Raw genomic sequence first — 15,411 nt, 5'->3', positions numbered from 1 at the left:
TAACTTTTGTCACTTCCTGGTGCTATCAAAAGTCTGCTTGTCCCTGTGGACAAACCTGCCTGCATGGGCAGAGCCCTCCACCCCTTCTCCTGCAGGGTGTCATTTGATAAAGGTTTAGTGATGAAATCAGAATAGAAGCAGAGGACACAAGTGGTGAGAGCGTGAACATTGCAGGCATCTGAGCAGATATGATTCACAGGGCAAGGACCAGGGAGGGGGCTGCTACCCAGGCCCTGCACCTCTCTACAGGCAGGACACACTGCAAACACTGCGGATATGAGACCTGGTTGGGTAAATCATCCAGATTTGACCTACAAGTACTGAATGAGTAGCCATACTCATTCAGTTGCAAGATGTATGAAATATATGATGGAAAAAGTAGTTATAAACCAAAAACTAAAGCTTTTTGGCCCCTGAAAAGTGGCAATTTACTCACTGGGAACAGAACAAAAACAGGCCTTAAAAGCATATTCAGTCCTACATATTGCTTTGCTTAACACTCAGGTTAAATATAGTAAGTGCAGTGGGTTTTCTTTCTCTCTTTTTTTTTTTTTTTTTTTTTTTTTTTTTTTTTTTTTTTTTTTTTTTTTTTTTTTTTTTTTTTTTTTTTTTTTTTTTTTTTTTTTTTTTTTTTTTTTTTTTTTTTTTTTTTTTTTTTTTTTTTTTTTTTTTTTTTTTTAATGTGTATGTATGTTTTGGGGAGTTTTTTAAGCCGAATTGAAAGGGACCCACAAGGATCATCAAGTTCAACTCCTGGCCCTGCACAGGATCATCCACAAGAGTCACATCATGCGCCTGAGAGTATCATCCAAATGCTGCTTGGTTCTGTGATCACTTCCCTCGGGAGACTGTTCCAGTGCCCAGCCACCCTCTGGGTGAAGAAGCTTTTTCTAATATCCAGCCTAAACCTCTCCTGACACAACTTCAGGCCATTTCCTCCAGTCCTGTCACTGGTCACCGCAAAGAGATCAGTGCCAGCCCCTCCTCTCCCCTCAAGAGGAATTTGTTGGCTGCAATGAGGTCTCCTCTCAGTCTCTTCTTCTCCAGGCTCAGCACACCATAATTCTCTGGGGTTTTGCTGTTAGACCATAAACCTTTGAGTGTTTCTTGAAGGCAGTGTTTTTAGCAGTTAAGTTAGAAACAAAATAGAAGTGCATCCTTTTTCTGGGCAACTCATAAAAACTGATCTCACATTAGCGAGGGTTTCAGAAATTGGCCCTGCTCTTTGGTGTGTGTACATAAAGTGCCTCTTGGTGAAAAGGGCTGTGTGACATTTAGCTAAATGAGATTGATTGCATTAGATTATACAGATTCAATTAAATCATCTGTTATTCTGAAAGCAACGAATTCACACTGTTCATTAGGAATGTGAAAAACGGATGTTGTATCTGCCTTCCTTTGTAACTTGCTCTGTTATAGTCTACCATGACATGCTGAGCTGTTGCATATTACATTGGTTTGGATTACATCAAATACTAAAATTAGCCTTTATCTATTCTGTTTTTCTTTGGAGATTTAAGCCCTTCCATAACATCATTGCAAAGCCTCCAGAACACTAAGGAGGCAGATCTGTTTTGTTGGTTTTCCTTAGCTGCCATCCTTTATACCTGCAAGCAGCAATTTCAAAAGAAAACTATTGTTCCAACAACCACTCAAACAACATTTCAGAAATCAGAGAAGACCAATACAATTACTCCCTCATTCCAATCCAAACTTCTTTGATCAATTCACCCAGCTGCCAGTGTGGGGACCAAAAGGAGCAAACAATTGTCTTTTAGTCAGCAGTACATCATCCTTGGTAATACTGGTGATATCAACACAAACCAAAGCCTGCAAAGCCATAGAAGGGTAGAAGGGGGGCAAGACCCTGACTTTACTGCTGCAGCAGACTGACCAGTACCAGAATTTACTCCTTATGGTAGATCTTGAAGACTTTTGCAATAATGCAAAGATTTTTTTTGTGATTCAAAATCATCTTCCATATCCAGTAGACAATCTTTCCTCTACAGATACAATGGGCTAAAATCATCTATGGTGGAGTTTTATTAATCTTTAAAGGAAAAATATGTCTTCTGTTTGCATTTCAGAGTCATGGAAGTGATCCTTTAGGGGGAATTGCAGCTAGTTGTAGCTAGTATGCTTCTGTCTGCTGCAGAATGCATAGGGTCCAATCAGCATCTGCTCAGAGGCATAACCAGAATCTTGGAAATAAGTGTTTCTTTATACTGTAGATAAAGTAATTGCTCTTGCTTAGATAAGGAAGGTGATTGTAGCTGACTGAGCATACTGCTGGTAGCTCTTTAGTAAGCAGTAAGGTAGCACAGTAATCCCTCTTTCATCTTGGGTGAAGTCTGCACTTATTTTCTTGATGACGGTAACACTCATTTTGAGCTCCTGTGGCATTTCAGTGTCGTACTCCAAATAGGTAAACAATTAACTCTTTGCTTTGATGGTAGTATTTAAGTCTGTATTATTAATTTAAACCTGCCTGACTGTGGATTGCCACACACAGTTAGCTTTAGGATGCATGCTGAATCAGGCTCCAACAAGTACACCATTCTTATTCGCAGCTTTAATGTAGTCAATTAAAATGTGATGAAACGATAAATCACATGTATGCATTCTGTTTACTTTTCTACGAAAATAACCCAGCTTGAATTTATGAATCAGATGAGCCTTCTAGGAATTAGGTAACTCAGAGTCTTGAAATCAAATCTTGATCATATTTTTAGAGCAATGGATATAAATTATTAATTTTTTTTAACCCAGTTCCTTAGAATAAATGCTCAGTATACTAAAATAGAGCTCTGATGTTTAAAGCCCTGGTGTATATCAACTCTTACTACCTTTTCATATAATGTGAAGTGCAGCAATCATTCTGTGGTGTCAAAAATTGTTTGGGCTGCAAGACAGATGGGACTTTCAAAATGAAATGTACCTATGACTGTTTGCTACTATATATATAAAACATCTCATTTAGTATCATCTGTGACTTTCCAAGAAGAAAATGTTACCACAAGTAATTTATATCTGTCCTGCAGTTCAGATCACTGAATGACCACATCCAAACAGGTTTAGCAATTGTGTTTCTAGGGTTTTTTTAATTAAACTTTGTCTTTTTGTCTAATTTATCATGAACACTTTCATGCTCTTTTAAAAACAAACATATACAATTAATATAGCTATCTCATAAAACAGCAACAAACAGTTTATTTTTATTTCAGATTTTGGTAGTTGGTGGGTGGTTTTTGCAAACCTTAGTTTAGCAAGGGCTTATGTGTAACTTTAAACCCTGGAGTCAAGTTCATCAATGTAATACATAGGGCACACACAAAAGTGCAATATATATTTCAATATGTGAAAACTCAAGAAAGTCTTTGATGAATAGGAGAAATGTTTGATCCCCAACAGGTGGTTAAAGCTCAGAGAAGCGAAGACAAGGGTTATTGCCTTGGAGAGCAATCTGGAAGCAGATTTTTTCAGAGCTAGTCACCTGAGTGAATCTTCTGTATCCCTTTGAACAGCAGCTTCAGGAAGCAACTATTCTGTTAACTGTCTTTGTTATGGAATAAGCAACTGAGTTTAATATCTACAGTGTGGGAAAGAGACATTTACTCATTCTAGGAGAAAATGGACTCTTTTTTTCTGTGTTTTGGATAACAAAGAAATACATTTGCAACAAAGGACTAGGTGACATGGAATAAATTTTAAGCCTTAAATTTGTTTTCATTTAAGCAAAGGCTATTTATGATAAAGTTAAATTCTTTTTCTTTTAGAAACTATTCACCTACAGATCTTTTGCAGAGTATAAAGAAGGTTTGCTAGAGCATATGGCTGCAATGTCTGATTCTTAGGCTTGGAGACACAGGAGTCTTAAACACCAAGCAGAATACTTGGTGTTTATAGAAGCATATAGTAAGTATATAAATAATACAGGGACTTGCAATGTTCCCTATACTGCAGTTTGTACAAAAATTCCTGCAGTGCTTTTTTATGCATAGGAGATTTTGTCACATTTAGAAGTATTTTAAGGAATTACTATTGTCCTCTGTAAAATAGAGATTTTACTCTCTTTAAACTATCCTTCTTTGTTCTCTTCTCTCCATGTTCTTCTTTCTGGAGTTACTGGTTTTATATTTCAGGTTGTAATTTGTTCTGTATTTTTTATATTTAAACAGAAGTTTAAAAACATTTTTAACACACTTTTTTAATTATTGTATGAAGCTTTCTTTCTCTGTTGACATTTCCTCTTAGAATTTTAAATGTAGTAATCCAACAAATGATGAATAATCCTAACTAAACTACCTTTTTATCACTGTGAGGGCAGAAAAGGGTCTGACTATAAAAGTATTTTTGCTATCACTGAGGTGAAAAAATCTTCCTGGAATATACCTAAAAGGAAAAGAACAGCAGTCCTAAGGAGCTAATTAAGAAACATGTCCTACTCTCTGCCTCCAACTGCCAGCTCCAGCCGCTTTTGCTCACGAAAAGCCACTCTCCAATTACAGCAGGAGCACCAGAGTGCCAGCAGTGCCAGCACTGCATGCACAGGGTGAGGCATCACTCTGAGAGAAGTGGGTGAAGAGTAGAGCATTGAGAGCCCTGTTCCCAGGTCTGTCAATAGTTTACTGGTACAAAACTGCCACTAAGGCCAGTTGTAGAGGGCTGGGGCTGAAACCGCAAGCCAAGCATCAGGGGGAAAAAATCCATTTACAAATTACAGTTGCCAGTAGCAGGGAAATAGATTCTCAAATATTGATTAAAAGATGGAAATAATGTTTTAGAGCCAAAGGAACAAGATCAACAGTGCTTTTTTACGTCTTTATGGTGCAAGTTGTTCTAACTACCATTTTGGAAAAGAGCATTTTACAACAGTTAAGCCACAACCAAACTTCACAAATATCAAAATAATTTCAGGCCCAGTTACTGAAATTTCTGGCATGAGGAAGTATAACCTTACTGGAATATGGACTACTTCATGTCATGCCTCTTTTTCTGTGCTGGCTTTCTCGGGTTCCTGGGCTGTACTTCTTTCTCCTCACCTTTGAGCCCATGCCCCCTGCACTGTGCACGTGCCCCACCATGTAGCGGTTCATAACAGGACAAGGTCATGTTTCTGCAGAGGTTGCAGGGTCACCAGAATTCACATTTCTTTCTAGCCACATGTCATTTCTCTCCTGGCATGGAAAAAGTAATTAGCTTTCCCCATACTCCCCCATACTGAGAACAGAGTTCATTTCCTTTGAGAGGAAGGGTGCCGCTTCCTTTCTTTACTGGGTGAACATCAGCAAATGAAAATCATTACTGGGTTCACTCAATATATTTGTCAGGAGACATTTCAGCTGATTTTTTTAAGTGCAGGGAAATTCCTTTCACAGGACATTGCCTCACAAACCCTTAATCTGATGTTCAGAGAGAAAATTAAGGTGAAAATTATGGCTTTCACCCAGATGAAACAGAAACACTTTTAAAATTATTCCAGAAGAGGCAGGGAAATTTCTATTAAGTGAGTAGTTCCATTTATTTTTGCACAAAGGTCTGTATGCAGGAACACACAGACTAAGGCTAAAGTCTCTTCCACTGCTTTCAGCAGAAACAATTATCCAGACTTCTTTCCCTTCTGGGACCTTCTTTTCCTATCAGACCTGTCCTCTTCCATTGTCCTATCAACCTTCTACAGACTGGGTTAATCTGGAAGCAAAAATCCTGATTCTTCCCAAGTCTGTACATTATCCCATGTCTTAGCTGAAGTGTTCAGCTCTGTACAATGGGGATGTTCCTACACACAGGCCTCAGATACAAGCTGGTCATTAGTCACTGCAATCTAACTTTGATTTTCTTATGATGTTACAGTTTGACTACATTAACTCCACAGTATTAACAGGTTGTCAGCAGAGTACTGTTTCTCTGACTCAGACACTTCCTCTTTCTTTACTGGAACAATGTGAGAGTCTCTAAATCTGCCCATGTGCAGATGAATATCAGAAGTCATTAGTGGTATGTCCTTTGCATAAATTTCAGAAAGATCAAGAATTCAGTTATGCCTCTTCCTTATTTTCTTTGACTAGTTGCCTTCTTTATTTCCTGAGTTGGTCTTTACACCACAGAGCAGAATTGATCATCTCTACTATTCATGCCATCAACCAATGCTTTTAAAAGCTCTAGTCAGAGCCCTGTTGTACTGGGTGCTGCTTATCATATTGATGGCATAACCCCTGATTCACAGCAACTTAGTAGTAAAGTCTCTGATGAAGAAGACCTGCACCAAATTTATCGCTTCCCTGTGTAAAATCATTGTGACTAGTACAACGGGCAAAGCTGAGCAAACACTCATTTTTCTGAAGCTCTCATGGGTTAGTGGCTGTATGGGCAAGAAGAGGATGATCAGTCCATCAGAGGTGAAATGATGCCAAATGGTGTCTGGACTGTGAAGACCTCCATTGCAAATGAAAATTGCAGCTCAATACTGAGAATTATTAACTTTAATAATCTCAGATCTATTATTTCAGATGCAGATATGACCAGCTTTCCAAGAGCCAAAAGGAATTAAGTTTCTGTAGCTTACCATGAATTAAAATTGTGTACAAAAATACTCCATACTGCAATGCTTAAACTTGATATTTTGCTAAGAGAAATATTGAAAAAGTATATTTGATTATTAGCTTTGCAGAGGAACTACAGATGAGAAAGAAAACAGGCTTCCTTATTACTTCTGTCTCAGCCAAAACTTCACACAGCATAATTTAAAGCAGTTAAAGAACTGCTCAAAATAAATGCACACCAGTAACCAATGAGCCTACTGCTTAGCTCTCTGCAGGATTATTTTATTCTCTCTTATTTGGAAAGAGGGCACAGAGCAAGAGGCACTTGCTGGATCCTAGATTGTAAGGACAGCTTCTGCCAAAACAGCAGAGTTAAGGCCAGATGTAGGCATGTTTCTTCACACTGAATATTATTCCCCCTTCCCAAGTAATTTCATTGATTTCAGTAAGGAAGACTTGTAGAGCGAAATACTTCTTGGCATTAACAAGTAGAGTAAACCTACTTTCTAGATTCTCTGCTTTTAATAGAGCTACCTAATTTTGTCTTATACAACTACTCCTTTAAAATTCTGACAGCTGTGTTTTGCCTTATAAGTCTTTCAAAAGGCAGAGTGCTAAGCTAGCCGAAGAAAACGCTTCACAAATCTGACATGTTCAAACTATCCACATCAAAAGATTACTTTTTTATCTTCAATTTATTCTGCGAAAAGACTCTGGGGGGTTTATTTCAAAAAATGAAAAATGGGCCAGCAGAAATGGTGATGTACAGCTCCTATTTATCTGGTTTACAGCTATCAGTTTGATTGCTACAGTAGCACTGGAGAAACTAGGTGTTTTCTTTAATGTGATAAAACAAACATTCTATTAATACAAAGGGAAAATAGTTAAAAGTAGAAAGATAACCCTGAGATGCCAGATATTTTATTTTATGGACAATAAAATATTTGACTACCGAGATCTCTTGAATTTAGCTGCAGAGGATAATGCTCCGGCAACAAGGAAAGCACAGTGGGGTTTCGGTCACTGCAGCTCACACCCAGATCTATGAATGCAGCCTCCAGTTGATTTCAGTGTGCAGCCACGCAGCTTGCCGTGCATCGCAGGGGCAGAGCAGTGGACATGCTGCTCACTCTGCCACAGGGACGGCAGCCCTGGCAGGGGGGCAGCCACTGCTCACGTGGGAGTGCTCTCTTTTCCCTAACTTCCTCAGACTAAATCAAATACACTTTCTAATGGACTGTTGCCTGAATTATCACGTAAAAAGTTCAATGTGTTCTAGACACCAGAAGCACAATTTAAAAGTCTTCCCTAATAGGAAATCAGGTATTTTTAACAGCCAATTTCTTTGATCACAACAATTTTAATTTAACCGCTGCTGTCTGCTTAACATGGGCTGTGATCATTGAAGCTGTTCTATTTTCTGAACAAAATGGGAAGTGCATGTAGGTACCTCTGCTTCTGTTACAGACACGTTGGAACAGCTTGGGGAGAATACAAATCTGTCTGATGATCAAATTACAAACCAGTAATAAGAGGATAAAGAAACACATTCGATGTGTTATTGCAGTTAAGTGAGAGCAGGGGCAGTCATTAGAAGTCATGTGTATCCTGTCCTGGTGCAGCTTTTAGAAAAATCAGAGATCAGTTAAAGTTTGTGAGACAACTAATTTATTTTTTTATGTTTTTTTTTCCCAACGCTAGTTGTGTTTAAAGGATTGCCATCAGAAACAATCAGTGGAGATTTAAACAAACCCCAAAAGCAGCAAGTAAAACAGGTCTTTTATGATATTTGAAAATTTCTCCTTTGTGATAGAAACTCTAGACTGCACACATGGTGCCTTCAGGACACCAACTGAGAATAAAGCTGCTTTCAGAGGCAGTAAGTGATTTCATTCTATTAATGTCCAGGTGATTTGTGGTGCCCATTACAGCATCACTAATGTGATGGCAAACATTTCCTGGGCATGCCATGTTTTCAGTGTTCTGCAGAACACAGTCAGCTCAAGTGCTTGTACAGTGCCTGATTGGAAAAGACAGCCCCTGGGGTTCATTCTTTTCATCAGTCAAATACTAATTCTGAAACAAAAGGGGATCTTTTCATTTCCAAAGATGCTGAAATAAACCCAGTGCAAGGGAGTAGAAGGACACAGCAGAAGACCCTACAAAGGAGATGTACAAGTCAATACAAACAGTCACAGACATTTTATATTTCCGATTTCTTTTATATAATGCTTGTCATGTTTGTTCCATATTCTTCCTAAATGAAAAAGCAAGTTGATATTTAAACTCTTCATATATACGTGTCACTATTTAATTATGTCAGAAAAGGACAAAATGAGGCTTACAATTTGAGTGGAAAATAGAGATACTCCTGGCAAAATATAACCAAGTATGCCCACTGCAGACTAAGCCTTCAAGGATGCCACTTAACCACCACCCCCCTCTAGGGAAAACAAGTCAAACTTTATCTGATAAAGCTGAATAAAACATGGGGCTACCCAATCATAGTGCATCTATTCCACATTGTTTTGCTCCATGGAGAGAATAAAAAAGTTATGCCCTGTGAGACTAAAAAGAGGAAGCCGCCTGAATGACAGCCTTCTCCACAGCTCCCAGCTCCTGTAAGTGCTGGGACACCTTGTGTGACAGCACCTTATTGCTGTCTGTCACCAGGAGAAGCCCAGGCAGTGCAGCAGTTCTGAAGAGCGGGCAATGTCTCCGGCTCAGACTTCACACACTGTAGTATGTGAGGAAAGTGCTGAGGAAGTGGAATGGCACCTGCAGGAGATGAAAACAGGGTGCATTATGACTTGAAAAGTCACAATTCAGAGGTATCAGTATAATGGCACGAGAGAGCTGTTCAGCTGGAAAAACCTGGTTGTGCAGAGAAGCAGAGAGGAGAGACAGGTCCTTGCATCTGCCTGTGGTGCACAGGGCTGATTCAGAAGGCTGTTTCCTAGGAGGAGAATGAAAGCTCCATGTAGGCTGGTGTCTAATGTTACCTGGGCTTTCTCTCTGGGGCATTGCAGCAGGAGTGTAGGCGGCAACTGCAGGTGAGAAACAGACTGTGGTACAGTGAATGAAGCTCTGGAGCACAATGAAAACATTTAGAGGGATGAGCACAACTGCAGGTCACTGAGCAGTCCTGCTAATCAGCTGTCTTCCTCCAACTGCCTTACACTACACTTGTTTTCTACTAACAAACTATGATTTGGTTTGTATTTTAGTGATATAGCAGAAGAAACTACTGAGAAGTTGGAATAATTACATGAAACAATATTATTTTAGAATGAAAATACCACTTTATAAACTCAGTCAAGATTTGGATTCTATGTAAACCAACAGAAAGTTTAAAAAGAATGATAGGGTAAAATCAATATTGATTATTAGGAGTAAAAGTGCTATAATTGAGGCCATAAAACCTTTTAAGATCCAACTAAAATTTTCCAGTAAAGGTACAATAAATTACTCCTAAAGAAGTAGAATATTTGCATGGAATTCAATGTCATTCTACCAGAGCCTGTTTAAAAAAAAAAAAGACTATTACTGATTCTGCCATGAAGGCTATTATGAGAGGAGGATTAGCATAGTTAGTTTGGCAAGTTACCTTTTTCTACTAGTATTTCATTGCATTCTACAAAAGTCTCCTTTTAAAATCTCTACATGCTTTTAAGGCCTCACTTTTCATTACTGCTTGTTTTTCTGCTTCTCAAACCTTTCAAATCTGACATATTAGCTCCCTTATTATAGCTCAGCAAGAGCAAGCCCTCTTAATTTATGGAGGGCCCTAATTTTTATAATCTGATATCAGTACAGGCTGTAAATCTTTTTAATGATAAAATAAATGGAAATCTAACATGGCATTTTTGTCATCACTTCTTTAGTAGTTTCTATCCAGTTTTTTTAGATTTGTGATAAGTAGAATTATGCAAAGGAATAAAATCAAATAATATTGTGAATCTACATTTACAGTGTTTGGGGGGGGGCAAGTCATTTATGCATTATTCCAGTTTTACCCAAAAATAACTTGAAGGTCATGGGTTTAATGGATAGCATCCACTGATTCCTTATTGTTCAGTGGAAGTATATACTATCAAATGAAGCCACAACTAAATCAGCTTATATTTGTCACTGACATACAGTCAAAAGTTTGTTTTCCACAAACACATACTTTTTGATTATGCTTGCTTCAAAATCAGATACTGCAAAATCAGATCTTGCACTCATGGAGGAAATTATCCAGAAATTGAAGCTGAAGGAGAGCATATTATCCTCACAGTTCAGGGGTGCTTCTTCATGTAAACTGACTACTGACATGTAAGGGATACCTGTAGGTTTCCATGTGAAAATTAAATCTACTTTTAGCTTAGAAAAACCTGTGCTGCCTGAGATCCAAATGCCTAAAAAATTGCTTCTCCTACCTTTGTGCTGTAAGATCAGCAAAAGGAGTCCTCTGTACAAAGGAAAAGAGGTTCCAGGCTGAGCAAAGCAAGACTTCTGAACCTGCACTTCAATGAAACACCTTGGTTCTGATGAGCTGCATTTGACGGGGCATCAGAATAGGTCTTCAGGAGGAGCAGTCGATGATATTAGATGAACTTTTAGTTTAGTGGTCAGGATTTACCCTTGCTTGGTGAGACATGCTTAGAAATACTACTTAATGAAGGCTTTTTCTTGTTACAGTGTATAAATCATGTGACTAATATTTACATTCACTTTGGTGAATTCCACTGTGCAAAGGTAATTATCACAGTGGGTTTTTTATGTTGCATTGGACTTCAGATGTGTAGGAGTTCTCTGAAAGAGCATATTAGTATGATGTGTATGTACCCAGCTCTGGACGGTAGCTGAGTTACTTCATGGTACTCTGCATCTCCTGGGTGCTTCTGCTTATGTAGAAGGCTGAACTAACCATGCCATGATGTGCCATGAAAATTGGTGTGGCCTCACAACAAAGATATTGTGTACCTCTCAGCACACCCACAAAAGACCTCCTTGTATGGTGCTCTCTGCCTAAAGTGCAGCACCTCTCCTGTCGTGCTCACTCGGTGCGACTTCCAAGGCGTGTGGAGCAATTTGGGGATGGAGGTGTTCACCACTGTGCAGGCACGGGCTCCTGTAGGATCATCTCTTGGACTTAACAGTGACATTTGGGAGTAAAAGGCTTGTCTGAATGCAGGGCCTTGCTGCAGACAGATCTGTACGTGGGAGTTTCTCACCACAGCATGCCAAGAGCATGGAATTTTTTACATTGGGTTCTTGTGGTTTCACACCACAAGGCTTGAGCTGAACATGGTTCGGGAAAAGAGTCAGGATGGGAAACTGGTGGGTGGGTTTCATTAAATTAATTGGTGGTAAGGCAGCCTTCTGCTCTGCAGCTCCCACCATCTGGAACAGCCTTTCTTTATTTCTCTACCTCATTGACTCTCAATCTCATTTCAAATCTCAGTTGAAAACATCTCTCTTCTGTGCATTATACCCTGCAATTTCTCTTTCCTGTTATTATTTCTTTTTATCTCTAACATGTTTTCAAATGGAACATAAGAGTTACCACACAACATTAAGTGATGCAGCACTGTTACCATGATCTGCATCAGGCCAAGCAGTAGCAGCAAGTGAGCATTTTTTCCACTAGAATACAAATAGATTTAAATTACCCAGATGTGTATCAATTGTGTCACTTAATATGTACATTTCAATTGTTGCTTTAATGAATGATTTTGTGGGAGGTTTCATTACTTTTACTTGCAATGTCCTCTCTTCTATCAGAAAGCTGCCTTAAAAATTAGAAACCAATTTGACTGTTAAGCACTCCAAACACACTGGATTTTTGTGCCTCTTGTTTGTAACAGTGTATCTCTACTACAATGAAAAATATCACTATAGGTCATGCATATATGCCAAAATAGCATTAACCTGACAAACTTAGTTTGCTTGGACTGTAAAATTTGTAGGCTTCAGCACTCAATGTAAAGGTACCCTTACAAAGAGGGTTGAACGCTGTATGTGTTGACAATGATGGCGCTTATATGCCACGGAACTTTTCAACCGGAACACATGGGAATGGGGGGTGGAGATGGGAAGAAGGTGAAAACAAGTATTCACATTTTGCCTCATAATAAATCAACTGTCTCACACTAAATCAGGGTATCTGTGTAAAGGGAATAGGCACTAAAACTGCAATAAACTAACATTCCTGTATTAAAAGAGCAAGGACCCAGGTTACAGAATAGGCTGTAACCGTCCAGATACGCCAAATCTTGAATGGTGGTCATCTGAGTGCCTAACGGGCATCGCCCTAATGGGAATTTGATGTTATGAGTCTGTGAAGGAGTTGGAGCAGCAAGTTTATAGGGATAAGTGACATTTTATAGGAGTGATTTTCATCACTAAGAAAAAAAGATGCTTGAACATTTGAGTGCATGAATCTTCCTTCTGGCCTGAAACAGAAACTGTAAATGTCAAAGGGCAATAGCTCATGCTATCCCCAGATTGCCTCTTTCTTGGGAAACTAATGGTCTCTCAAGAGACTACCAGTGCAGAGACCACAGTAGAGAGATGGATCCTCTCATGGGTTTCCTTTTCCCTTGATCATGGCTCTCTCTTCCCTGTGCAACAAGATATGATGATTTTCTGTGACTCAGAGATAGATCAGGAGTGATCACCATGGTCCCTGTGTATTTCAGAACTGTCACACAACTGAAGCATTCAGCTTGAGCTAGGATGTTCTACCTGGGAGGCAAGGACAGAATTTAATGGCTTCTCTAACAACATCAGTGATAATAAGATTTAGTTTTAAAGAAAGTGTGTGTGCAAAGCCCACATGTCTGCTTCATCTCCCTGAGGTAATGGTAACTTCTAGGAAGATCTTTGAAAGTGTCAAGGTGTATGAGCTTATTGCTAAATGGGTTGTGAACAGATGTTAGGACATTTTGTTATTTCTGTATAAATTAGTCTTTGTGAGAGACCTAAACTGTGCTTCCTAACGTGGGATTGTCCCAAGCAGTTCAGGACATGTGGCAGAGTAATGTGGAGTGGACTGAAATCACTGATCATAAACCATCTTGAAAAGAAAAATATGTGTGTTTACTGCCAGAGATTACTGGGAGTAAAAACCTGTTTTAAATCAAGAACTGGAGCCATTTCAATTCCTTAAACTAACTTTGGTTTAGCCTGGAAGTTAGCCCTGCTGTTAAATCTAAGGCATCAGATTTAGCCTTCTGTAATAGCAAAGTAGCATAATAATTGAAGTATAATGTTCTTTAAGTACTTTTTAACCATGGACATTGACACTATAGGGTTATACATTTTATGTCATATACTTATTTGCTGAATAAGAATATATATAAGAATAGCAGTTGGGGGTCCAGTCCTACCAGATTTTACACATTCCCTGCTCTATTTGAGTTGATACAAATTGGAATTGAGGGCTCTACCTTGCAAAGGTTCAGGGTCCATTTGCTGCAATTTTCTTCTCTACTGTTCTCTTGAACCTTTTATCTGCACAAGGTAAAAACAGGACCTCAACAGACAGATGGTCACCTTTAAAGTGCAGTCATCTTGAATGATAGCTATTCTTTTAAAAATCTGCTGCCCAAACTCTTTAATTATTTCTAAGCATATCATTTAGATCTCCATGTAGAAGCCAGTGGATTTCTGATAATATTGCAAACAAAACTGTAATTAGCCTTCTAATCATGTCTGATCAAGGCAAAACATTGCAAGTTGTATTTTATGGAGCATTATTTTAGTACTGTTTTATCGTGGTTGGTCATTTCCTCATACTTAGAAGTGCTTCAGTCAATAACTGAGGGAATATGTCTGCTGTGAAGAGACATCTGTTTACTCAATAGATCTTTTTATTTAATTTTTAATAGAGCTTTTCGAATTTGGCTTGACCATTTGTTGTTAATGTATTCATAATGATTACAGTAGCTATAATTCATATCTAATGATTTTTTCTAAATCTATAAATATTATTTATTAAAAGATGAAAATTCAATACTTCTTGTAGTAACCATTACAAAAAACTCAGCTACTGTAAAATGAAATAAATATATTTCACACCTCTACTGCACAGATCAAAAGATAAATCTAAGGAAACACTTTTGATACCAAGAGATTTATTTTATCTGCCTACTTAAATATGGAGAGTGGAACTTGGCCCTCACTGTACTCTGTTGTAGCATGGTTAAATTTCTGCACCACGTATTAAAAAAAAAAAAAAAAAAAAAAAAGGATAAATTTTACAAGTTTTTTAAAAAAAAAAAAAAAAAAAAAAAAAAAAAAAAAAAAAAAAAAAAAAAAAAAAAAAAAAAAAACAAACTATAAAAGTGAAGATGATTTTATTGGCTTTAGAAAATAACTTGAGATACAAAGAGCCAGATTCTGATGTTTGCTCTCCTGTTTTAGTTCAGTGATTAGATGAATAGTCTACAGGAGGGTATGAGATGAATTCTGCTGCCAATTACACATTTGCGCATTTGGAGTAATTCTAAGGAGGTAGTGCAATTTAAAACTGCAAATAAATATAGGCTCAAAATCAATTTCTTCACTTACCTGCCAAAATTGAGTTCAGGGTTCAACATATGCAGCACTTTTCCATCTAAAGAATTCATAGCACTTTACAAAGGTGAATTAATATTACCCCCACTTAAGAACCTGAAAGACTAAGACAGACAAGTGTGTTGGACAGAATCCATGGCAGATGGGGTTAGAGATTGAAGATAGTGTTTTTTCAGATTTGTTTCCTCACTCCTGTACCTGAGTTCTGAAGGAATGTTGGGAAGATTAGGAAGAAATACCTAAATTATGGGGATGTTACCCTTCCTTTCTTAGCATGATTTTTTAAAACCAGTTTTATACAAAA

Source organism: Empidonax traillii, unplaced genomic scaffold (genome assembly GCF_003031625.1).
Source record: "Empidonax traillii isolate 1590-97213 ecotype Southwest subspecies unplaced genomic scaffold, ASM303162v1 scaffold513:size879593, whole genome shotgun sequence".
NCBI classification, from domain to species: Eukaryota; Metazoa; Chordata; class Aves; order Passeriformes; family Tyrannidae; genus Empidonax; species Empidonax traillii.
The sequence above is the reverse complement of the archived record's forward strand: the minus strand, read 5'-3'. Positions refer to the sequence as shown.